Genomic DNA, 26,638 nt, shown 5'->3' on the forward strand with positions numbered 1-26,638 from the left:
ATTTATTCAAAAGACATAGAATGTAGATCGTTGGCAAATGGTAGTTAATTCTTGAGCATGTCTACTGTCGATCAACATAATTAATAGTAAGATTAGTGTGGGGCCCGCACATTTAGTTGTTCACCCAATGTAGCGTCACACACCATGTACAGTAGTGAGATCGGTATCTACACAAATATCAAGATAGATTATTTCCATGTCTAGATTAGATATACCAAGATTTTGTTATAATGATAGCCATAGATTGATAACTATAAAATTAAAATATGAGTGTCTGAAATGACAGACCATCAATGTATCGTTATGTAAATTTATTATAACATAGAAGGTCATGGGGAAAAGTTAGGCATAAGATTTTTGTCAGAACTGTGCAGATGACGGGAATCGGGGCAATGCAGAGGCCGGCCGGAGCAAAAAACAAGAGGTCATTGGCTATCTGCAAGACGGGGAGCGTCAGCGCGCCACCTGACGAGAAGGGTGCGACAGCGTCTAGTCCTACAAGCTGACAGTCACCGGGCCGTATACCTGAGGGATTAGGCGGCAGACAGCCCTCGCAGGGCCACAAACGAAAGTGTGGCTGGCCGTTGACACTGACACGCGACCAGCAAGCAACAGCCAGCTAGCTCTCTGGAAGCGGCAGCTGTTTGGAGGGATTCCCTGTGGCAGATTACATTGTCGTGAGCACACGAAGATCACATAAGGTGTCAGAACCTGTGCCTCATGTGCTTCAGGACAGAAAGGGACGCTATATAATCACCTGTTTGAGTTCTTACAACTCACTAGCATTGGCCGCTGTGCATACACAAAGCAGTATCGTGCAACAAACTCTAACAAATGAATTGTCTCATTTCTAACATCTCCTCTCACTTAAATAGCAGTTGTAGCAATCGTCGCTCCTAGTTCGATCCTGTCTGGATGACCTCACAAACTTGTGGAGTTACTCCACGTGCCATCATCTCTCGTCGAACTGCAATATTGGGAAATGTAAAGTACTGTCCACGGAGAGAAGAGGCCTTGACTAGTGATGTATCCCAACTAGTAGACCTCAGAGACAATTAATCGACGTTAGGAGAGCCTATCACTATGTCTTCCTACCGTACTGCTGTGATCTTGCTGCAATCTCAACAGAGTACTGCAGATGCTCCAGCACACGCTATTGCTGTTGCAACAACGTAGCAACAACACCCGACGTTTAGCCCTATGTGATGTCAGTACTGTGGCCCCATCCCAACAGCCCCCCTCCGATGCTCAAGACATGGAACCACGTGCATCAATGCATATGACTCAACATACCAACCCCCTCTGAGAAACTAACCAATTTGTGAAGTGCTTCGAATATTTTTAAGAATGTGATTCTAAGCACAGTCGTGAACATTGTGCAATGTGCAAGCACAACTTGACACCCCATGAACCTTGTTTTTTTCTTAAATTTCTTTCTCTAGTGTTGTTTTTGTAATGTATGTTATACTTTGTATGTGTTTGTGAATTTGCACTGTAATTCTTATGTAAGTGATAGAGTAGGGCGCACAAATTACAAATTACTGTATTGTTCTCTACACCATGTCTTTTTGTATTCTCTGTTTTTTGTTGTGTCTATGCAAACAGTGTGCCTGAAGTCCCCATAAACTGATGCAGATACCACCACTGTCATTGTGAATGGACCATCAGTTCAGGGAACATTTTGTAAAGGTTATTCTTGCTGCAGGGAGACAGAATGAATCGGAGGTTGTAATTAGATCCTGAAAGCTCACAAAGAGATTGTGAACTTAAATGTAATCATGTGTGATTGAGTTCAGGTTAGTTTAATGATTGAAATTGTTGTAACATATTGGGCATTTAATTGCGGAGCACTCCAACTCTGATTGTAAAGAATAAACTGCTCCATATTTGGCTCACGTGCCTGGGTCATATTTAGAGCGTGAATGTACGTGTGAATCGGTGTTTGGAAGGGGCTCCCTGGGTATGGATGTGTGATGTGAGTGTTAGAGTTCCATATAAATAATGTGAAGTTGGCTACATCATAAATAATCCTCCCTCTATGAGCTGCATTTTTCAGTTGCAGTGATTTTTTTTATAGAGTGTGGAGTGGAGTCAGTTTACAAGATTGTTCTTGGGCGATTGACTCACTACCTTGCTCCCAAGTGAGCCAACCGCTCACCAATTACAATCTAAAATGGCGAAGGGGCTATGAGAGGTGGCAGAAGCCCCCTCTCATATTTCTATCTTACTCTGAGTAATTCAATTTTCCTCTCTAACTGCATGTGGTGAAAAGTTGCTATTCCTTCACACGCGGACTTCCCACGCAGCGTCTCTCGTGACCCGGGTGGTCCGGTGACAGATGGGATCTTGAAAGGTTTAAGCCGACGGGTGTGAGGGAGTCGAGTGAATGCTTTCCAGACGCCGACATTGTCATATAGCGGCGGAGACACGCCCGCAGGAGCCTGAAGGAACGGCTGGGCTAGAGATTCCGTTACTTTGAAGAAACTTTGTGAAAACACTTTCTGGCGGGCTACCAGCGAGGCGTGGGAATGACTTGTGTTCACAGGCAGTCTTGGCGGGCAAATTCCCGCGTTTTCTGAAAAATCGTGACTGTGATTGGCATGCTCATGGCATAGCTCCATGACGTAGCAAAATCGGCGCAGAAATTGACGCCAAGAATCTCCATTGGTGGAGTGGTAGTGCTTCGGCAATAGAGTGGAATTTTCCGCCGGCACCTCGCAACTGAACAAAGAACACTATTTTTCCTAATAGAAGATTTAGAAGCAGTTGGACGTTTTTTACTGTCTCCGCCAACAGTCTGTTAAATGAATTGTTTCTCAGTTTGGTCTTCGCTGGGAATGTTATCGTGGCCCTGGATAATTTTAACAGCTTTTTCTCCAGGAACATTCACAGCAACCATCAAATCAAGTTTATGCATTGCGCTTTTGTAAGAGGAGCCATCTTTCCTTGTTGAAGAGTCTTTGTAGAGAAAATGGACATTGATAGAAAATCTCACCAAGAAAGTTTATGTAATAATGTTACACAAAAGATGAAACGCCAATATCCACAAAAGAAGAAAAATGATTTCTGTGTTTGATGTATTTTTTCACTTGATTTTTGCCTTCTTCGCCTTCTTCGCCTTTTCCTAAATCCAAGATAACCTGTACATTTGCCATGACTGTTGTTGGAACATTGTGATCAAATAAAGCTAAAGCCACAGCTTCTTAGTACCAAAGGTGATATGAAATCTTTTTACAGCAGTCTCACTTATTACTGAATAAATATCCTCATAATTTATCGCCAAACATGGTTAAGGTGCCCTAATTGCTCCTGGTCTGACATAAACCAGGCTCAGATGTACATGCAAGGAAAAAAAAAAACATTCTTGTCAATGAGTTCTTCTTCCCCACTTCGCCATATCAGATAAGTGAAATTGATCTTGTAGAAAGCATAACTTTAATGCATATATGACCTTTGCCATCCATTTAGAATGATTTACAACTCCAGGGGTACATAACTGTATGCCATTCTTTATAATTCCACCAGTTCCCGAGAATCATTTCATGGTGGTTTCAGCATGGAAAGTTGGACTTCAAGAAATTCGAGAATAACTGACAGTTCATCAACAAGTACTTGAGTGTTACCGGTTATCTATTTAATCTTGACGAGTTTCAACCTAGTTACTGTAAATTTCTTGAGGAGATCCTTGTCTGTCCCAGAAGTTGCCATCAGTGAGTCGAAACAGATGTTCATCATCAGAAATGTGGCAGTAATCTTAAGTCCTCACTTTTGTACTACAGAAGTATCCAAATCAAAGGAAGGGGTCACTTTCCCTCCCCCCCCCCCCCCCAAAGGAAGGGTTCCATGGTGCGACCATAGCCCAATGGCAGCAACAGGAGAATAGAAACAGACATGCAGAATGGCTCCAGAAATGTGATGGAGATTCTTGCAGTAGCGCGGCACCCGTGTGATGGAGACGCAATTCCTGAAGGGAAGCATTAGTGTCATGCAGAGGCTTCTGCGGAATATCTATAGTGGTGGAGAAGCAAAGCAATTTTATTGTCCCAGCAACCATGAGATGGCACGACAGTTACAGTAAGTTAGCAACAGTGACTCAGAGACAGACTATAGGACACCCAGAGGAGGTTACAAGGTGAAGCCAGCAGCATTCTCACAGAAAGGCACTCGCAGAAATCCTACAATGTCGACGAGACACTTGCAGTAGGCCAGCAGCCATGTGACGCAGTTCCTTGAGGGGCAGCATTAGTGTCATGGTGAGGTGTCAGCAGAAAGCCTGTCGTAGTTCAATAGTGAAGGAATATCTGTGTCCTGGAGTCAGTCTGAAGGTGCTAGGGCTACTGTAAGCCGGCAACTGCCCTTCAGTTACATGCTTTCAGTCACCCAGAGAGGTTTCTTGGTGAGACCATAGCTCAATGACAGCCGCAATATTACAGAGTGCAGAGTGACACCAACAGTGTACTACAGGCATATGCAGTAAGGACGCACATGTCTGTTGAAGAGGCAATTCCTGAGTGGCAACGGTACTGTCATGGTGAGGCGTCTGCAGAATACATACAGTGGTGCAATGGTGGGACAATATCCATGTCCCTGCAGCAATGTGATGGAAAGAGTCTTACAGTATGCTGGATGCTTCGTGTTGGAGACAGATATTTGGAGACCAAGAAGAGGTTCCATGGTGAGACGCTTCCTAATTGATAGCAGCATTAGCATAGAAGAGCTCTCTCAGGAACAGCATCATGGAGATTCTTGTAGTAGGCCAGCAGCCATGTCATGGACAGGCAGGAACGTAATGGAAGGGGGAGGGGGGTGTCAGATTGGGGAGTCTCCAGAATGGCTGTTCTATTGCAATGGCGAAGGAAGGTGTGGGTAGAGAGTTACAGCAATCCATCAGCTTTGTCTCGCAGAAAGACTGCTGGTCACCCTGAAGGCGTTCCATGGTGAGACCCTAGCAGTATGCCAGCAGCAGTCTTGGAGAAACGCATTTGCAGAATGACTCCAGTAGTGTCATAAAAACAGTTGCTGTAGGCCAGCACAGGTGAAATGGAGAGGTGATTCCTGAGCGGCAGTCATAGTCTCATGATGAGGCCTCTTCAGAATGCCTGTAGTAGTCTGATGGAGAAGCAACTTCTGTGTCCCTGCGTCAATGTGGAGGACCGAGAATTACAGTGCCTCACTTACAAACTACTAGGCACCCAGATGTGGTAGAATGATAGGAGCCATTCCATACTTCAGCAGTGTGATGGATTGACATTTTCAGTTGTCCACAAATGTTGAGATGTAGAAGCGTTTGTAGAATGGCCTCATGAGTGTCATTGAGAGACATCTGCAGAATACGTATAGTAGTACACAGATGAAGCAAGTTTGGTATCCCAGCAACAATAAGTCAGCCCCAGAGTTATAGTGAGTTAGCAACTGTAACTCGGAGAAAGATTATTTGAGTCTCAGAAGAGGTACCATGATGAGACCAGTACTAAATTCTAGCAGCATTCTCTTGGAAAGCACACCCAGAAATACTCCAATAACGTCGTCGAGACACTTGCAGTAGGCCAGCAGACATGTTATGGAGTGGCATAACTGAGTGTTAGCACGAGTCTCATATTAATGGGTCTGCTGAACGCCTGTTGCATTGCAATACCGAATCGATAACTGTGTCACACGAGCAATGCAATGGGAAAAGAATTAGAGAAAGCCGTCAGCTTTGTGTCGCATAAAGAATACTGGTCACCCAGAAGAGATTACATGGTGTTAACTCTAGCCTAATGGCAGCAACAGTATAAGAGAAATACGAATGTAGAATGACTCCAGCAATGTGGTAGGGATTCTTGTAGCATCCTGGCACTGGTGTCATGGAGAGGCAATTCTCGCGGGCCCGAGGCGTCTGCACAGTGTTCGCAGTTGTCATATGGCGAAGAAACTTCTGTGTCTCAGCGTCAGTCAGAGGGTGCGAGGATTACAGCCGGCAACTGTGTCTCGGTTACAAGTTATTGGACACCCAGAAGTGGCTCCATGGTGAGATCGTAGCCGAATGCAAGCGGCAGTATCAATGATATACACTAGCAGAATGAGGCCAACAATATCATCGAGAGCTACGCAATAGGACAGCACCCATTTGATTGGGATGCAGCTCCTGAGGGGCAATATTAGTGTCATGTTGAAGAGTAAGCAGAACGCCTATAGTAGTGCTAACACGAAGAACTGTTAGTGCACCAGAGAATATGGAGATGGCATGAGAGTTACAATAAGTTATCAACTGTGTCTCGCAGGCAGACTATTTGACACACGGAAAAGGTTCCGTGGTGAGACAAGTGCTAAATTCCAGCAGCATTATCATGCAAAGGCGCTCGCAGAAATACTCCCACAATGCCGACGAGACCCTTGCAGCAGGCAAGCAACCGTGCTATGGAGAGACGTGGCTGAGCGCCAGCTCGAGTCTCGAATTAAGGCGTCTGCAGAATCCCCATTGTATTTCAAGGGCGAAACGATTACTGTGTCCCAGGAGCAATACGGTGGGGAGAAAATTATACCAAGCCGTCAGTTTTGTGTAGGAGAAAGATTACTGGCCAACCAGAATAAGTTTCGTAGCGTTACCCTAGACTAAAGCCAGCAGCAGTATAACAGAAATACACAAGCAGAATAGCTCCAGCACTTTGATAGAAATTCTTGCAGTAGCTCAGCACCCGTGTCACGGAGGGACAAGTCCTGAGGAGCAACAAGCATTAGTGAGATGGCGAATCAATTTCTGTGTCCGAGCGTCAATCTGAGGGTGCGTTGGTTATAGTAATCCGGCAGCTGTGTCTCGGTCGCAAGCTACTGGACACCCAGAAGAAGTTCCATGGCGAGACCCCTTGGAGAAACGCTCTTGCAGAATGGCTCCAGCACCGGCCTAGAGACACTTGCCGTAATCCAGAACACGTGAGATGAAGAGGTGATTCCTGGATAGCCGTAGTGTCATGGGGAGGCGTCCGCAGAATGCCTGTAGTAGCGTGATGGCGAAGCAACTTCTCTGTCCCAGCGTCGATGTGAGGGAGCGAGAGTTGTGGATCGAAATTGTCCAGAAATGGGAAGGTGGAGAAACACTTTTAGAACGGCCTGAGGAATGTTATTGAGAGACATCCGAAGAAAACCTATAGTAGTACAAAGGAGATGCAATTTTAGTGTCCCAGCAACAGTAAGACAGTAATAGGGTTATAGCAAGTTAGCAACTGTGCCATGGAGACAAATTATTGGACACCCAGAAGAGGCTCCATGGCGAGACTAGTGTTAAAGTCCAGCAGCATTCTCATAGAAAGGCATTCGCAGAAATACTCCAATGATGTAGACGGGACACTTGCATTAGGCCAGCAGCCGTGTTATGGAGAGACACAAACGAGCGCCAGCGCGAGTGTCATATCAAGGCCTCAGCAGAACGTCTATGGTTGCGCAATGGCAACGCTATTTCTGTGTCCCAGCTGATATGGGATCCAGAGAGAGATAAAGTAAGCCTGCGGCTTACCTCGAACACAGATTATTGGACGCACAGAATAGGTTCAATGGTGAGACCCTTCCTAATTTCCGGCAGCATTAGCATAGAAGGAGACTTGCAGAAACACCCCAACAGTGTCATGGCTACACTTTTAATAGGCAACCAGCCGTGTCGTGGAGAGGCATTATCCGAATACTGCCATTAAGGTGAGAGGCACCCACATGCCTTGCTCATACTGTGGCATCAAGCAGTCAGGCCTGCAAGATGAGTGGTCTGCCAAGCGAGTGGATTCATTCTTATTTATCGAGTAACATGAACTCTAGTACTCACACTTAAGTTACAAATTATCCTCCTGTATGAATAATATGCAACGGAAACACGCATCTGACTATCAGTAATTTACAGAACTCTGACTGTACTCTACGCACTGGCAATACCACATTTTCTTTTTGTCTTTTATTTAACGGCTTTTGTCAACACGTGGCCACCACACTGAATATGAATGGCGCACACATTATAAATTTGGGACATTATGACAACATACAATTCGAAGGAAAAGTCCACCAATCTTTTTCTTTTCACTATCCTATTTATTCTGATAAATTCTCTAAGCCAAACACGCAAATTCTATAACCTACAACAATATCACATGAGAAATTCCGCCCAGTGGGCATGTCTTTACAATGGTGAATCTCTATATTATGGTCTCGTAATTATTTTTAACGCTACAGTGCACTTTCTGGATAGGATGGTGGATCTTTTATTGTACCTCACACTTCGACTCTCACAATCATCATCACTAAACTTTCCTCCAGACCGAGCGGTACTGAAGGAACAAGCATAATCCACTAATCTTTTGAAACTACCTCGCTACTCTCCCGTGCAAACCACACATACCCAAATTACATGACATACACCACACTACAACATGAAATACTACACAGAGAATGGTCACAACATTATCACTTTCAGCTTTCCTACTTCAATTAATATTTATCCCAGTTTCACACGACACTGCCCCACTTCGTAATTCTACTTTCCTACTATGAACTCTGGAGATATATGCACGTCTTCCTGTGCAATGCAAGCCAAGTGGCGTTGCTGGATAGACGGCCGACTCACCTTGCTTCTCTCTCAGAGTTTGAATCTAGCGTCACACGGAATCATATCACGCAAAGTAATATTAAGAACGTATTCATCACACACGCGAGTCCTCATTTGATACCATGGATGAGTACTTCTCTTTATCTTTTGTCTCATACACAGTTTGAGACTCACACAGTACTCACCACGTGGAAGTACTCGTCTCTAATTTCAAGTCCTGCACACGCCATTTCTTAAATATTTCAACTTATGGTACACACGCTATTTCTTAAGTATTTCAACTTATTGTACACACACTAGTAATTCAGCTTAACTTAAGCACACGGAAGTATTTCAACTTATTGCTACACGTGGTTTCATTGTGACCATTGGTCACTTCCGAAGATTACTACAATCCCATTAATATTACCTGCCTGACATTTAATTCTCCCCACAAAAGTTCCTGAAATAGAGAAATTATTATTTCAAACTACTCTTAAATATTCCACATGCATACCATGTCTCCACTCTCTCGTCATTACGGAGCACAACTAAAACAGGTCTTAACAGCACAAGATCCAGCGGCAGAGTGCTGAAACATGGCCGTTCTCTAGGTCCTCTCCCATCTCTGTCGAGGTGGGGGAAGCACCTTGCTATCGTATTGGTCAACCACATTTCAGGCATTCAAAACTCTGGTAAATTTCCTCTCTTTGTTCCCACCAAAGGTGGCCAAAGGATCGACTCAAAGATGATCATATATTCACATTCACTATCTGCAGTTAGCAGACGACCATACATTCATTCATTTCACAGATCTCACCAAACTGGATGTAGGGATTTATTTTGTGGGAGTGCACATGTGGTCAATTAAATAAATAAATTGTCATTCTTTTCCACACTGGTATCCAGCTTCGCTGTATTAATTGAAATTGAGTTATTTTACAAAAAAAATGTATTGTACTGACAAAAATAATGAGGTATGTTGTACCTATTTTCAATGTTGGACGGTACTGTACCATTTCACCACCGGCTACCCATGCAGAAAAAAATGGGACGGTACTATCCTTGCAGTGCGAGGGTAGTTCCAAACATTTTTTTTTTTAAGAAAGCTGTATTAGAACAAACTTAGCAAGTCATCAAAATAACCAGGAGGAGACCTTAGCCCCTGGTGACCTCAAATTGACGACGAAATGTTGTTACTTTACCAAATTATTGACACAGCTGTTGCATTATTGTACTTTCCACAATCCGGAGTTACGTACACATACAAATTTACAACAATCCACATGACAAATAAAACATTACACCGCACAAATAAAAAATAATGTTGAGATAAAAATTTGCTTAGTTACTGGGATCTTCGTTATTTTTATGAGTAATCCAAACTTCACTAATTCTATGACAAATAAAAAAAAATACTAATTGTACTCATGAAATTTCAAATAGCTCACCGTCCAAACACATAACAAGTAATCTGACATTCATAAATTGCGTTGTAATAATCTTTACACGGCAATGTCTAAATACAAAACAAAATCAACAAAAGAAAAAAAATTGCGTACACTAAATACACGTAGAAGTCAGGCTCCATATCAATACACGCAATAAATAGTTAGCAATAAGTCCTTGAATCCACCAGTAGCTCTCGTATCTTACTCTACTGTTCATTTCTCTGTTGTCACACATTTAGACGACAAGAACTTGCATTTCGACTAGCCTTCATTACACTTTAATGTGAAATATCACCACTGCAATAATGAAAATAAGTGACTTCAATCAATACACCAACAAGATCATTACTGTCCACGACATTAAAATGCATCAGTTAATTCCGATATTTGTTGTGCAATGCAAACTCTTGTCCCCTGTGACAATCTTACTGATCAATGCTACAAGGGCCGCTACGTTAGTATTACGCCACTGGCTAATAATTAAAGCATCATTGTACCAAATATTCTAATAAACATGCTACGTGAACTTGATAACCCAGAACAAACAAAAAAAAACACTAACTATTCTAAACACAAAGTGTTAATAAAATACAATTACACTTGCCGTCCCTTCAGGAATGAAACACATAAAAAAACATTTACACAATTACAAATACATTATTCCCTATCTTGCGAGTCACACAGAATCATTTAGTTCTGTGATTTTCTTGGGGTCAAAAAGTTGCTGATAGTTTTCCTAGAAACACTGTCTTGGTGTCAAAGCTCTCCCATGGTTACCCAGACGAGAGTCTTTAAGTCACTCAAATCGGCATTTTGAACACGCACTGAGCAGTAAACTGTATCTCACATTAAACACAAGTGTCATAGTCACTCTCAGCGCATCATCCACACGAATCTGGTCGTCCAAAAATGGCCCTACAACTACTGTTACCCACGGTTCTGTCCTTTCAGTTCATGGTGTAATTAAAAGTCGTAAGTTCCAACAAACAGCACTTATTCCCGCACCAATTAAAAAAATGTCTCCTACTACAGACGCAAATGTCAATTTCCCACTCTAGTTTCTTGCGTTCATACAATAATTAGTCACCAAACGACAACTGTCCTCTTCAAGAATACCAAGCGTCCCACATGCAATTCACAAAGCACACTTAACAAGTCACTGCCAAAAGTTTATGGATCCCACCGTCCACTGGTCAAGGCAAAACAAAACAATCGTCCTGTCTGCTAAAGACAAAATCTTTTCCACCACTCACAATGTGGAAACACCAGTCCTTCACTTTCCACCTTATGGAAAGTCGCAGTCATCTTGTTTCACGGCTCCACAGCCCAGTACTAGTTAATAGTTGCTGGTAACAAATGCCCGCCGGGCTCTGCCGCGCGTCGTCCATTCTGCCGTGACGCCGCTGCGCGTGCCGTTGAGCAGAAGAAACCACCCGCTGTTGCCTCTGCGGGATACTTTCCCCAGTCGTAAGGGTGGCGGAACTTATGAATGGCCAGTGGTACGTGCGTGTCGCCCCAGGCCATTGACCTGCTGTAGCGGGAGCATGGAGCGTACCCCAACCGGCAGTGGAGTGGGGAGTGCACCGGCTCTGTTGCCCGTCGCCATGGCGACGTCAGCTTGGCCCGCTAGCGGTATGGGCGTTACGACACCCAATCAGTCAGACCCTTCCGTGCATCTCGCAACATTACAGACAAAAGGATATATTTAAATACTCATTGATTACATGTATGATCTATTAGATACATTGGTAATAAAAGAATCTTTGTTCTAAAAAAAACATAAAATCATACCCCCTAGTTTTCTACACATACAACATCAACATTTATCCCATTTCTATATACAGCCCACACTTGTGCTATTGATTGTACCTGTCATCCCTCATACAAAACACGAAAGTGTAAAAAAAAAAAGAAAAAGGAATAATAAACAATCTATACAACTCATAATTACAATACAAAATAGTAGACTACTCTAACATCCTATCACAGTGAAAATATTAGAAACTGTTTATTCTAAAATTACAATATACAGTGAACCTTTGTGCTTGTGACAGACTGAAATTAATACCACTTGAAAGTGTTCTAACAAAAAAATAGGAAATAATCTACACAGCTCACATTTACCTACCACATGTTATTAAATAGTAAACTACTTTAACGTCCTACCACAATAAACATTTTAGAAACTGGTGACTCTAAATCTACAACATACAATGCACCTTTGTGCTTGTGACAGACTGACATTAGTATCTCTTTATACATTTTACATTTTATTATATATAACAACATTTCTAGGACACGTATGTGCCATCCACATGTCAGATGCTGACCTGACATCGAGGTTCATCCCAATCAAACAATACACAATAATGTTTTAGTTATGGATCAGTAGCATCCACTTTACAGGAGTGTGCGCATTGATCACACTACGACTCTCACTCACCAGACATCACATTTTCCTTCTCATTCAATCCATTAATACACTAACAGAATAGGTCTAGAAGTCAGCTAACCTTAACACCACCACACTCACGACAACATGCCATATCTTTGCTCCCTTATACCCAACCACATAACACATGAAGCTGTTTCGGAGATAGCTTTCCAGTCTCCGAATTCGTCCTTTCACACTGGCACCTCTCTCCATCGGCTTACCTCTGCATTCACTTCACTGATTACTCCTCCTGCTAAATATCACTTAGAATTGCGACATTTCATCTAAGAACAGAAAATACACAAATTATTCATCCTGCAAAATAACTGTACACATTCTTGGTACCGTTTTGATTAGTTATGCTGGTACCAGGCTTCAACAACAACAACAACAAAAATTATTTTTGCCAAATTGCATATCTTATGGTAAGAATTCGATTTACACTTATATTACTCTTACGCCAGTATTCCACAACGTTCACCATCTCGATCTCATACTCCCTTTATGTCCTTTCACGTTGTGCAGTTGTCCTCATCTCTTCATTCATATTTTGGCTCTCCGTCTGTCCATTACTCCATCATTTCCTGATCTTCCTTCGCCATTGGCATCAATCTCTATTGCAGCATACACAGGCCTCTCTGTAACATACATCTAAGACATCTCCACATTATTAATTCTACTCACCTTTATTTACCACTGTTTCATCACGTGGAATCTCTATTTATTAATCACACTGCTTCACGTCGCTTCTCTCCTTAAAGGTCACCTTTATCCACTACTATTTATCACGTCGCTTCTCTATCTACCATCTTTATCCACTCATTAATCATCACGTCGTTTCTGCTTGATCTTTATTCGTATGCCAAAAAATACATACATACACCACTCTGTCGGCTCCTGTTCATGACTCATTCGACCAGTCTATTCTGTCATACTTCCTGACATCCCGCCTGAAAATTCTTATGTTCGATTTGACCCTGCACAACGTTACACACCACAAATAAATACACTGACTATCTACCATAACTTGGCTACTTTCGATCTATCCTTAACTTTTCCATAATTTGGTGTTAGAAATGTGATGAAGCCCACGAGATTGTTTTCCCTTGATCGTCTCAATCAGTACAGCATTTTCATGGACAATCCGCCTCACTCTGAATGGTCCACTATACACAGTAAATAATTGGCTAGTTAGGAATCTAAGCTTACATGAGAATTAAATGTGTGCAGAGAATATACAAGCTGGGAGAGATGGGACAGCCCAAGTGTTAGAATCTTAGGTGCTAGTGGTCTCTTTCCCTAACACCAGATTCCGAACAACCATACACAGCACTTCATTCAGTAGAGTATGTCTGTTACATAGACAATTTTCAGTGCCAACTGCATGTGTTTTAAGGCAAGATGCTAAGGGCTGATATGTTGGATTAGTTTCTCCTATCCATCAATCTATTACGACAAGAAAGAAATGACAGGATTCCATGCTCTCCTGTCATTCTGATAGTTTCTGCCGTTCCTATCCTCGACTCTGTCTGACCTATGAGTCATGTCTCCGTTCACAATGTTGCTCTCATTACCCAGTTCCTGTGACAATTGTTCAAATGACGCAGAATCGTCTACGCCTCTGTCTGCTATCACTATATCTCTGCGCAATTTCACTGGCAACTTCGCTATACAGATCCTAATGAGTTCCCCATTTTCGTATGTCACATCCAAATACCTATTTCGTCTCAGGATTTCCTGATAGCACGACACTGGATCTCTTATACCACCTTTGTTACAATTTGGCATCATCAATATGCTTTGCTTAACCTGGTCCTGCTTACTTTTCGACCAGAATTCATTTAAAAACTTGTCACAAAATATCTTGTAGCCACTACAGTCTTTAATAAATTCCTGCATTTTCGCTATAGCCTCGTCCCTCAAATGGCTACACACAAACTTCATTTTGAGTAGCGGTCCCCACGATGAAGGTAATGAATCTTGAAATTGAGACAGCCACAGGCATGGATGTTGGTAATTATCAGGATCCGGAAAACAAGTGTACGTATGTACTGACACGAAGTGCCTCCTACATTCTTCTTCCGCATTTATGTTTTCCGACCTTGGATTATACCCAGTTGGGTTTGTCACCTGTTTTATCCGACACAACCGTTCTTCCAACTCTCTGAGTTCGTCTTCCTCTTTCTGCCTATTTTCGCTTTTTGAATTTATCTCACTCTCCCTCTGCAATCTACCTGGTGGTGAGTCACCTTCGCTACTGCATGCTAATTGCAACTGTGCAAGTTCTTCCCTATGTTTCCTATTTGTTTCTAATTGTGCCTCTTTAAACTGTAATAGTGATTGTATCTCCCCCTGGTTGGCATACCCTCTCGCTGCGTACTGTCAGAGCCTGTCTCGTCTCTTATACAGAGCTTTCCTACATCTGCACTAATCGTATTCATTCTGACCACTACCTCTTTGATTCGCCCATCCGGCAACACGTCCCTACGCTCAGTAGTATCACTCTCTATTGCAAATACTTGTACCTCCAAATTATTAGCTTTTCCTTTCACGGCGTCACATACTTCCTTCAACGCACCCAGATTCTTCTCCCCCTCATCTAACCGATTATTAACTGTGGGCAGACGCTCATCGATAACTGTGTGTAGCTTCCTCATTTCCTCTTTATTTCCCTTATCCATTGCCTCCAATCTTTCCTTATTTGCTTATAATCTTTCCTTAGTCTCCCTATCTCTCTCCTTATTATCTCTATCCATCGCTTCCAATCTTTCCGTATTTGCTTCCAATCTTTCCTTAGTCTCCCTATCCATTGCTTCCAATCTTTCCTTATTCTCCCTATCTCTCTCCCTATCTCTCTCCTTATTATCTCTATCCATCCTCTGTAAAAACTGTAGTATCACATTGTCATTTGCTACTTTCGACGCGCTCACCTCGTTCGCCTGAGAAACCGTAGCCTCGCTAAGGGTAGCTGCACTTTCACTGCATACCTGACCTAGTCCCGGCTCGCCCGCGTCTTCAGGAAAAGCCCCCGATTGTGAACAAAGCCCGCCGCTCAAAGGATCACCGAGCAGCGGTCCACTGAACAATTCAGCCCCTTCTGAGTGTTTGTCATTCTCGCTCATTAGCCCATGATCAACAGCTACTTCCTGCTGCACTGCTACGTTCACCCCAGAATCGCTATTCTCCATGGTGACTACACTTTTCGACTGCAACCTAGTTACTACGGACATTACGAAAAAAAAATTATACCACGATCTTCCAGGCTTGGACGATATAGCAATTAATTACATTAAAAAATAAAAGATCCTCACCAATCCCGAAAGAAATTGCAAACAGAAAAAAATTTTACTTCCTATCGCTATCACAATACATTCCATAAAATAAGATCTTAACAGCAAAATATCCTGGCAAAATTTATCCTGGCCAAATTATCCTGGCAACAAAATATCCTGGCAAGGTCGAAATTATGAGAGGCACCCACATGCCTTGCTCATACTGTGGCATGAAGCAGTCAGGCCTGCAAGATGAGTGGTCTGCCAAGCGAGTGGATTCATTCTTATTTATCGAGTAACATGAACTCTAGTACTCACACTTAAGTTACAAATTATCCTCCTGTATGAATAATACGGAACGGAAACACGCATCTGACTATCAGTAATTTACAGAACTCTGACTGTACTCTACGCACTGGCAATACCACATTTTCTTTTTGTCTTTTATTTAACGGCTTTTGTCAACACGTGGCCACCACACTGAATATGAATGGCGCACACATTATAAATTTGGGACATTATGACAACATACAATTCGAAGGAAAAGTCCACCAATCTTTTTCTTTTCACTATCACATGAGAAATTCCGCCCAGTGGGCATGGCTTTACAATGGTAAATCTCTATATTATGGTCTCACAATTATTTTTAACGCTACAGTGCACTTTCTGGATAGGATGGTGGATCTTTTATTGTACCTCACACTTCGACTCTCACAATCATCATCACTAAACTTTCCTCCAGACCGAGCGGTACCGAAGGAACAAGCATAACAAACTAATCTTTTGAAACTACCTCGCTACTCTCCCGTGCAGACCACACATACCCAAATTACATGACATACACCACACTACAACATGAAATACTACACAGAGAATGGTCACAACATTATCACTTTCAGCTTTCCTACTTCAATTAATATTTATCCCAGTTTCACACGACACTGCCCCACTTCGTAATTCTAGTTTCCTACTATGAACTCTGGAGATATATGCACGTCTTCCTGTGCAATGCAAGCCAAGTGGCATTGCTGGATAGACGGCCGACTCACCTTGCTTCTCTCTCAGAGTTTGAATCTAGCGTCACACGGAATCATATCACGCAAAGTAATATTAAGAACGTATTCATCACACACGCGAGTCCTCAACTGATACCATGGACGAGTACTTCTCTTTATCTTTTGTCTCATACACAGTTTGAGACTCACACAGAACTCACCACGTGGAAGTACTCGTCTCTAATTTCAAGTCCTGCACACGCCATTTCTTAAATGTTTCAACTTATGGTACACACGCTATTTCTTAAGTATTTCAACTTATTGTACACACACTAGTAATTCAGCTTAACTTAAGCACACGGAAGTATTTCAACTTATTGCTACACGTGGTTTCATTGTGACCATTGGTCACTTCCGAAGATTACTACAATCCCATTAATATTACCTGCCTGACATTTAATTCTCCCCACAAAAGTTCCTGAAATAGAGAAATTATTATTTCAAACTACTCTTAAATATTCCACATGCATACCATGTCTCCACTCTTTCGTCATTACGGAGCACAACTAAAACAGGTCTTAACAGCACAAGATCCAGCGGCAGAGTGCTGAAACATGGCCGTTCTCTAGGTCCTCTCCCATCTCTGTCGAGGTGGGGGAAGCACCTTGCTATCGTATTGGTCAGCCACATTTCAGGCATTCAAAGCTCTGGTAAATTTCATCTCTTTGTTCCCACCAAAGGTGGCCAAAGGATCGACTCAAAGATGATCATATATTCACATTCACTATCTGCGGTTAGCAGACGACCATACACTCATTCATTTCACAGATCTCACCAAACTGGATGTAGGGATTTACTTTGTGGGAGTGCACATGTGATCATTTAAATAAATAAATTGTCATTCTTTCCCACACTGGTATCCAGCTTCGCTGTATTAATTGAAATTGAGTTATTTTACCAAAAAAAAATGTATTATTCTGACAAAAATAATGAAGTATGTTGTACCTATTTTCAATGTAGGGCGGTACTGTACCCTTTCAAGTGTCATATTAAGGCGTTTGTAGAATGCCTGTAGTAGTGCCAGTTTTACTGTCCCAGAGTAATGTAGTGGCGCGAACGTTGTAGCAAGCTGGCAACTGTTCCTCTGAGACAGGTTATTGGACACCCAGAAGAGGTTCCACGGTGAGATCCTTGCCAAATATCAGCAGCATTGTCATAGAAGGGCACTTCCAGAAATACTCCAACAGCTTAATAGAGATGCTTATAGTAAGCCAGCAGCCGTTTTAGGGGAGACGATAACTGAACGCCAGCGGGAGTCTTATATTGAGCCGTCTACAGAATGCCTATTGTATTGCAGTCGCGGAGCGATTTCTATGGCCCAGCTGCAATGTGATAGAGAAGGCGTTACAGTAAGCTACCTATTAAGCCTCGGACACAGATTACTGAACATCCAGAAGAGGTTTCAGGGGGGATACTTCCTAACTGCTAGCAGCGTTAGAGTACAAGGGTACTTACAGAGATAATCCATCAGTGTCGTGGGCGTAACTGCATTAGGCGGGTGGCCGTTTCGTGAAGAGGCAATAACGTAACGGTAGCGGAGGTGTCATATTGAGGCGTCTGCAGAATCACTATTCTATTGCAACGCCGGAGCAGTTACTGTGTAGCAATAGCAAGCTTGTGCGGAGATTGAAACGTGATTTATTTTCAAAGAATATTCTTAAGAATTTACTTTATTTACTAGCGAATCATCAAGAACATTCACACATTTAATCACAGTATGTAAGCATTGAAGTAGTTATTAGGGAATAACTGATGAAATCATAAGCAAATTTCTTTTAACAAATGGGAATTTTATTCACTTTAATAGTGCCTAAAAGCATTTTTTTAAAAGAAACAAATTTAAAATTATGGTCAGAAAGCACCCTCTAAATATCAAAGTTACAATTTGTTCAGAGGCAGAAAGAAACAAGTTTTGACTGTATGAGCTTTCGGGCAGAGAATCTTGCGGCTCCCTTTTGACACGGCCGTAGTTACGACCGCTCACAACAGCCTCTAAAAGACTAGACTGGTGCAAATCTGCAACACGCCAGATAACTTTAAACTAAGAGTTTTAACAATTTACACAAGCACACAAACTATGCACCCCCACTAGGAGGGATGGAAACGGCAAAAGACACTAACAATTAAAATATTAACCTTGCCACCGAAGGTGCAACTTGATTTTAACTTCTAAGAAAAGTCTTACGGTGAAAGGGTAGCAACTTTATATGGTAAAATGATCATTTAAATAAAATCCCATGAAATGCAATCTTATATAAAATTTTACAAGGTTGTCCAAACAATAGTTAAGATGCTCTACAGTACACAGATACCGCCTCTCAAGATCTTAGGCAATAACAGCAAAGTTTCCAAAGATCAAAACATATTTCAGGTATCACGCCGTTACACTTCAAGCAATACATTCGTTAACACACCAAATCCGACAAACATGCCAGGGGCAGCTACTAACGTACAGTAGATTGATAGGGAGATTACCGAACAACCCGAACCGCAGGTTGCTCTAACCCACCCCTACTCCACGATGGAAAAACGACAACCCAATTTATAAACAACCACCTTCCCGCGGGTGGGCAAACGGAGAAGAATGGTGGGACGACCCCAAAGCAAAACGGCTGGTGACCTCACTAAGAAAACAAGTAGAATTTGACAAGAGTAAATCAACATATCACCAATCACTTAACTTCTAATAAACTGCGATTTCTGAAGTAAATTAGTGGCCAGGCCTCGATAGCTAGGAGGACTGGGTCTTTCCGATATCAAAATGAAGACATCCATCTTATTTGCCGGCCGCAGTTTTTTAACCTGGAAGCGGGCTCCGCATTCAGTCACCTCTCGTTTACTTTCCACCTCCGGCCGATCTGTCTGACCCATCCTGTTGATGCTGGACGGATTAATCCAAAATTGCGCCACGTTCGTGAATACTTTCTATCGGTAGCCTAGGTGCTGACATACTTTCTATGACGCATATTAATACCAACATGCTATCAACCCGTTGGGGTGCACCATGTTCCCCTTCTTCTGTTGAACTTCCTTCCCCGTCAACATCTTGGAAAACATTCTGGTCTCATCTTAGTTTTCCTATATTGCCGACGGAGACTGCGTCAACGTGGTATAAGGTCATTCACCGTCTAATACCTACTGGTGATCGTCTTTTTCTTATTGGCCTTCGTCTGACCGATGAGTGTGAGGAATGCTATCAAACTGACACTTCACAGCCACGTTGCTTGCGGACTGGATCATTGGCTCTGTGTCCGCCGTCAATTAGCTTTCCCTTGCTCGAGGGCCTGAAACCGCTTTCCGAGACTACATTCCCCTACATCCGGACATATCATTTTTTCAAAAACGGTTCAAATGGGTCTGAGCAGTATGGGACTTAACTTCTGAGGTCATCTGTCCCCTAGAACTTAGAACTACTTAAACCTAACTAACCTAAGGACATCACAAACATCCATGCTCGAGGCAGGATTCGAACCTGCGACCGTAGCGGTCGTGCGGTTCCAGCCTGTAGCGCTTACAAACGCTCGGCCGTCCCGGTCGGCTATCATTTTTTCCTCAGACGAAAACAAACACGATAGTGTGGCTCTTGGGTTTCTATGTCCACACTATGTCGTTGAAGGCGGGAATGAGCGAGATCCCCGCGTTTTTCATCTTCACCTGACCACTGCGTATTGGAAATGGTAGCGGTTGCCACGATGCTGAACGCTCTTTTGTTTAACCGTCAGAGTGTTGGTTAAGCTCCCCTGTGATCCCTGTTTCTTGCCAGAGCTTGAGTCCCCTACCTTGTAGCTCTGTTTTGTCACTTTTTCTCTTCTACATTTATACAAAAAAATTGACAAGAAAGGTAGGATAATAGGTTAGTCTCCCCGTTCAGAATTTAATAATTGTTTGTGCTTGAAATAATTTGTTGATTTTCTTTTTGCAGCTGATAATAAATGATGATTTGACTATGGTTGTCTGATTTTCATGAAAAGACCAAGTCAATCTGATAATGGAAAAAAACGGGAAAGCAATTGCTCGCAAAAGGCAAAGCTCCCGAGTTCGATTTTCGGTCTGGTACACAGCTTTTATATGCCAGGAAATTTCATATCAGCGTACATCCCACTGCAGAGTGAAAATCTCATTCTGGGAACAAAAAAATAAGTTACCAGAAAAAGTTAGCCGCCAAGGAACTAGGGTCACCGAGAACAGATCCTTTGATTCAGTGAATGACGAAATTAAATAAGAGTGACTACAAGCGAACATTTAACAAGGTTTCTTTGTTACCACAAGTTGTTTTGCGGATACAGTGCAAGAATATCTGATTTTCTACACGGAACTGAATTCGTGAACTAAATATCTGTTAGGGTTCTTGTACATGCGTCTGAAAAAAAGGAAAAACACGAAAACTCCCATTTATACAGAAACGAGAAACAGAGAGTTGCGAAATATTATACATTATTTCGTTATCGCCCTAAACTGTACTTCATTATGTACAAAACGCCGGCCGAAGTGGCCGTGCGGTTAAAGGCGCTGCAGTCTGGAACCGCAAGACCGCTACGGTCGCAGGTTCGAATCCTGCCTCGGGCATGGATGTTTGTGATGTCCTTAGGTTAGTTAGGTTTAACTAGTTCTAAGTTCTAGGGGACTAATGACCTCAGCAGTTGAGTCCCATAGTGCTCAGAGCCATTTGAACCATTTATGTACAAAACAACAAAAATCCAAGTTAACAATTCTTTCTACTGTCAGAAAAATTATGTGTCTTCTTCTTATTAACATTATTTTTATCATCATTACTGTTGGTGTTATTATCGACAGTGTAGCTGTATAAATTTGTTGATAAGCATAACAGTTCTGCAGCAAATGCGATTAATTTCACATTCTCAAATTTATCTGAATCGAAAAGAATTGTGAAGACCATACTGTGTACTTACGAGTCACCAGTGGCTAGAACAGGTTCCATGGTGGGACACTACTCTAATGCCAGCAACAGGATAATAGAAACACACATTCAAAATGCAGTGCGATAGAGACTCTTGCAGTATCCCAGCAGGGCGTGCGATGGAGAGGTAATTGAAGGGAAGCATTAGTGTCTGCAGAAAGCCTGTAGTAGTGCGATGCCGAAGCAATTTCTCTGCCCCAGCGTCAATCTGAGGCTGCGAGGGTTACAGCAAGCCGGCAGCTTTGGCTCAGTTACAAGCTACTGGACACCCAGGAGAGGTTCCATGCTGAGACCATAGCCGAATGCCAGCGTCAGTATCTTAGATATACACTAGCAGAGTGACGCTGACAATGTCCTCGAGGCATATGCAATAGCGCAGCACCGGTCAAATGGCGAGGCAATTCCTGAGGGGCAGCATTACTGTCATGTTGAGGTGTCTGCAAAATGCCTATTTCGGTCTGATGGCGACCACGTGTGTGCCAGCGTCAGTGTGAGGGTGTGGAGGCTACAGTAAGTCAGCAGCTGTTGCTCTGTTGCATCCACACCTAAATGTGATTTCGTGGTAAGAACGTTTAACATGTATAGGAGCCGTCACAGACTTCAGCAGTATGATGGCTCGACATTTGCAATCACCCAGAAACGGAGAAGCTTTTCTAGAGCGGCAACTAGACTTTCAATGACACTCCTGTTGCCGTTCTGCAGACGCTCGGAATGAATCTGCAGAATCTCTATAATAGTGCAAAGGCGAAGCAGTTTTAGTGTCTCAGCTACAATGATAAGACACGAGAGTCACGGTACACCCAGAAGAGGTTTCATGTTGACACCCATGCTTAGTGCAAGCAGCATTCCGACAGAAAAGCACTTGCAGAAATATTCCAACAACGTTGTTCAGACCCTTGCAGCAGGTCATGAGCCGTGTTATGGAGGGCCAATAACTGAACGCCACCATGAATGTCGTATTAAAACTTCTGCAGAATGCCTGTAGTACTGCCATGTCGAAACAATTTGTGTGTCTCACCCGAAATGTGTCCGAACCAGGGTTGCAATAAGCCGTCAACTGTGCCTCGGTTACAGACTACGGGCCATCCAGATGTGATTCAATACTGAGGTGATTGCAGAATGGTAGGAGCCATCGTATACTCCAGTAGTGTGATGGAGAGACATTTGCAGTAGCAGATGAATTGGAGATTTCTACAACAGTAAAAGTATTGTCACTGAGAGTCGTCTGCAGGGTGGCTATAGTAGTGCATATTCGAATTGATAGCAGTAATGACATGGAGCGAAGGTTATAGTAAGCTAGCAGCCATGCTTCGGAGAACGGTTATTGGATGCTCAAAAGAGGTTTCCTGATGGGATCCTTCGTAATTGCCGGCAGTATTAACGTAGAAGGCACTCACAGAAATACTCTAACAGTGTCGTGGAGATACTTGGGGTGGGGCAGTAGCCATGTCATGGGAGGCAGTAACTCAATACCAGAAGGAGTGTCAAATGGAGCAGTTTGCGAAATGGCTATTGCATTGCAATGGCGCAGCAATTTCCATGTCCCAACAGTAATATGATGGAATCAGTGTTACAGTAAGCTACATGCTGTCCTTGGAGACAGATTATTTGGCACCCAGAAGTGGGTCCATGGTGAGACCCTTCCTAAATGTCGGCAGAATTATTATAGTAAGTCACATGCCGAGATTATTCAGCATTATCATAGTCCAGCAACCACGTCATGTAAAGTCAATAGTCTGTGTCACACGGAGGCGTCTGCACAATGACATTTGTATTACAGTGGCGAAGCAATTACTATGTCGCAGCAGCAAGATGTTCGGAAGAGTGTTGCAGCAACCCATCATCTTTGTATCGCACAAAGACTGCTGGACACCCAGAAGATGTTCCATGGTGAGACCCAAGCAGAATGCCAAGCCGCAGTCTCAGAGAGAGGCACTTGCAGAATGACTCCAGCAGTATCATACTGACATAGGCCAGCACACGTGAGATTAGAGGCCTTTCCTGAGGTGCAACCACAGCGTCATGGTGAGGCGTCTGCAGAATGCCCGCAAAGCAACTTCTGTGTCCCAGTGCCTTGTGAGGGTGCGAGGGTTACAGTAACCTGGAAGCTGTACCTCGGTTACAAACTACTGGACACTCAGATGTTGTTTCATTGTGAGAACATTGCCGAATGGTAGCAGCTGTCCCAGACTCTAGCAGTGTGACGGATTGACATTTTCGGTTGCCCAGAAATGGTGAGATGGAGAAGCATTTCCGGAACGGCAACAGGACTGTCACTGAGAAGCATCTGTAGAATGCCTACGGTACTGCTAAGGCGAACCAACAACGAGACTGCTAGAGAGTTACATTATGTGAGCAACTGTGCCTCGGAGGCAGATTATTGGACACCCATGAGAGGTTCCATGGTGAGACCAGTACTGAATTCCATCAGCATTCTCAAAGAAAGGCCTCGCAGAAATATCCGACCAATGTCGACAAGATACTTAGAGTAGGGCAGCAGCCGTGTTCTGGAGAGATATAACTGAGCGCCAGCTCGAGTGTCGTGTTAAGGCGCCTGCAGAATGCCTATTGAATTCCAATGGCTAAGCAATTACTGTGTCTCAGTAGCAATGCGGTGGGGAGTGAGTTACAGAAAGCCATCAGCTTTCTGTCACAGAAGGAGTACTGGACACCCGGAAGAGATTTCATGGTGTGACCGTAGCCTAACGCTAAGCTCGGGGAAGTCCCTAGTGAAACGTGGGCAGTGATTAACGAAGCATATGCAGACGAGGCACTTTCAAGAATTCGTGTTTTCGAGTTTCTTGAAGGCAGAAATTCAGTACAAGACGATCCTACACCTGGTCGCCTATCTACAGCACATACTGATGCAAACGTGCAGCGTGTAAGGCGAAATTTCACTGTCACAGTGTACATGAATACAGATTCTGTGAAAGTGTGTGAAGTAATATGTCAACTGACCATCAAGACAGAGGCAGACAGATGGACACTAACGAAAGAAGCCGCCCATACTGTCGGAAGCCACTACCCAGCATTATGCTAGAAATAGTAATGTAACTTCCAGAAGGCATCTGAAGATGAACCTGAAAAGGTTTGAAAACCAGTTCGTGGAATAGTAAATATTTATTCAAACAAGTGACTGGTTGCAGTTTTGTGTATTTACATTCAATTAACAGTCACGGGTTCTAAAATATCCATTGTGGATAAGCTTAATCTTTGTACTGCAGTATTGAAACGTTTGCGGCAAGCAATTCGACGTCGGCGCCGTGATTTACGGCATTGTCAGAACTGGTTCTTACTGCATAAGAGTGCATGACCCCATACTTCTTTAACTGTTACCGAGTATCTGGCCAGACATTTTGTTGTTGCCATCGGTTCAAAAAAAATGGTTCAAATGGCTCTGAGCGCTATGGGACTCAACTGCTGAGGTCATTAGTCCCCTTAGAACGTAGAACTAGTTAAACCTAACTAACCTAAGGACATCACAAACATCCATGCCCGAGGCAGGATTCGAACCTGCGACCGTAGCGGTCTTGCGGTTCCAGACTGCAGCGCCTTTAACCGCACGGGCACTTCGGCCGGCTGTTGCCATCGCACAGCCGCGACATTCGCCCAACGTGTCGCCTTGCGGTTTTTTCTTGTTTCTGCGAGGGGAAAGGCGGCTCGAAAGCAAAGCTTCACGAAGGTATCACACACATACAACAGGCAGTGACAAATGGGTTTATGAGCATTGCAGTTGAAAATTTCCTTGCTTGTTTCCAAGACCTTCAGAAACTTCGCCAACTGGGTATGAATACCTGAAGGGAATAGTTAGAAAGCAGCTAGGATCGTTACTTGGTGGGTACAATATTCCATTTTTTTAATATATCCTGGAACTTTTTCAGCAAAGGGGGACCTGCAAAAACTCACGGTCTTGGCTACTGACGAGGTGGAGGAAGTATGTCTACAACTACATCTACATCTACATACATACTCCGCAATCCATCATACGGTGTGTGGCGGAGGGTACCTCGTACCTGAACTAGCATCTTCCCCTGTTCCATTCCAAACAGAACGAGGGAAAAATGACTGCTTATATGCCTCTCTCTTATCTTATCTTTGTGGTCTTTCCGCGAAATATAAGTTGACGGCAGTAAAATTGTATTCTGTCAGCCTCTAATGCTGGTTCTCTAAATGTCGTCAGTAGCGATTCACGAAAAGAACGCCTCGTTTCCTCCAGAGACTCCCACCCGAGTTCCTTAAGCAATTCCGTAACACTCGCGTGACGATCAAACCTACCAGTAACAAATCTAGCAGCCCGCCTCTGAATTACTTTTATGTCCTCCCTCAATCCGACCTGATAGGGATCCGAAACGCTCGAGCAGTACTCAAGAATAGGTCGTATAAGTGTTTTATAAGCGGTCTCCTTTACAGATGAACCACATCTTCCCAGAATTCTATCAATGAACAGAAGACGACTATCCGCCTTCCCCACAACTGCCATTACATGCTTGTCCCACTTCATATCGCTCTGCAATGTTACGCCCAAATATTTAATCGACGTGACTGTGTCAAGCGCTACACTACTAATGGAGTATTCAAACATTACGGGATTCTTTTTCCTATTCATCTGCATTAATTTACATTTATCTATATTTAGAGTTAGCTGCCATTCTTTACACCATTCACAAATCCTGTCCAAGTCATCTTGTATCCTCCTACAGTCACTCAACGACGACAGCTTCCCGTACACCACAGTATCATCAGCAAACTGCCGCACATTGCTATCCACCCCATCCAAAAGATCCAATGAACACACACCATCGAGGACAACGGACTGGGTTCTGTTACGTGCCAGCTGCCTAGTATCCCGCGAGCCGCGGCCCGCTGTGTGTGTGCCCCGCTCGCGCCACGCCACGCCACGCCACGCCGCAGCGCACCAGGGCCGGCCGCCCGCATGTGATGTGTGGGCTCCAGCGAGGCAGGC

Source organism: Schistocerca americana, chromosome 5 (assembly GCF_021461395.2).
Source record: "Schistocerca americana isolate TAMUIC-IGC-003095 chromosome 5, iqSchAmer2.1, whole genome shotgun sequence".
Classification (NCBI taxonomy): Eukaryota; Metazoa; Arthropoda; class Insecta; order Orthoptera; family Acrididae; genus Schistocerca; species Schistocerca americana.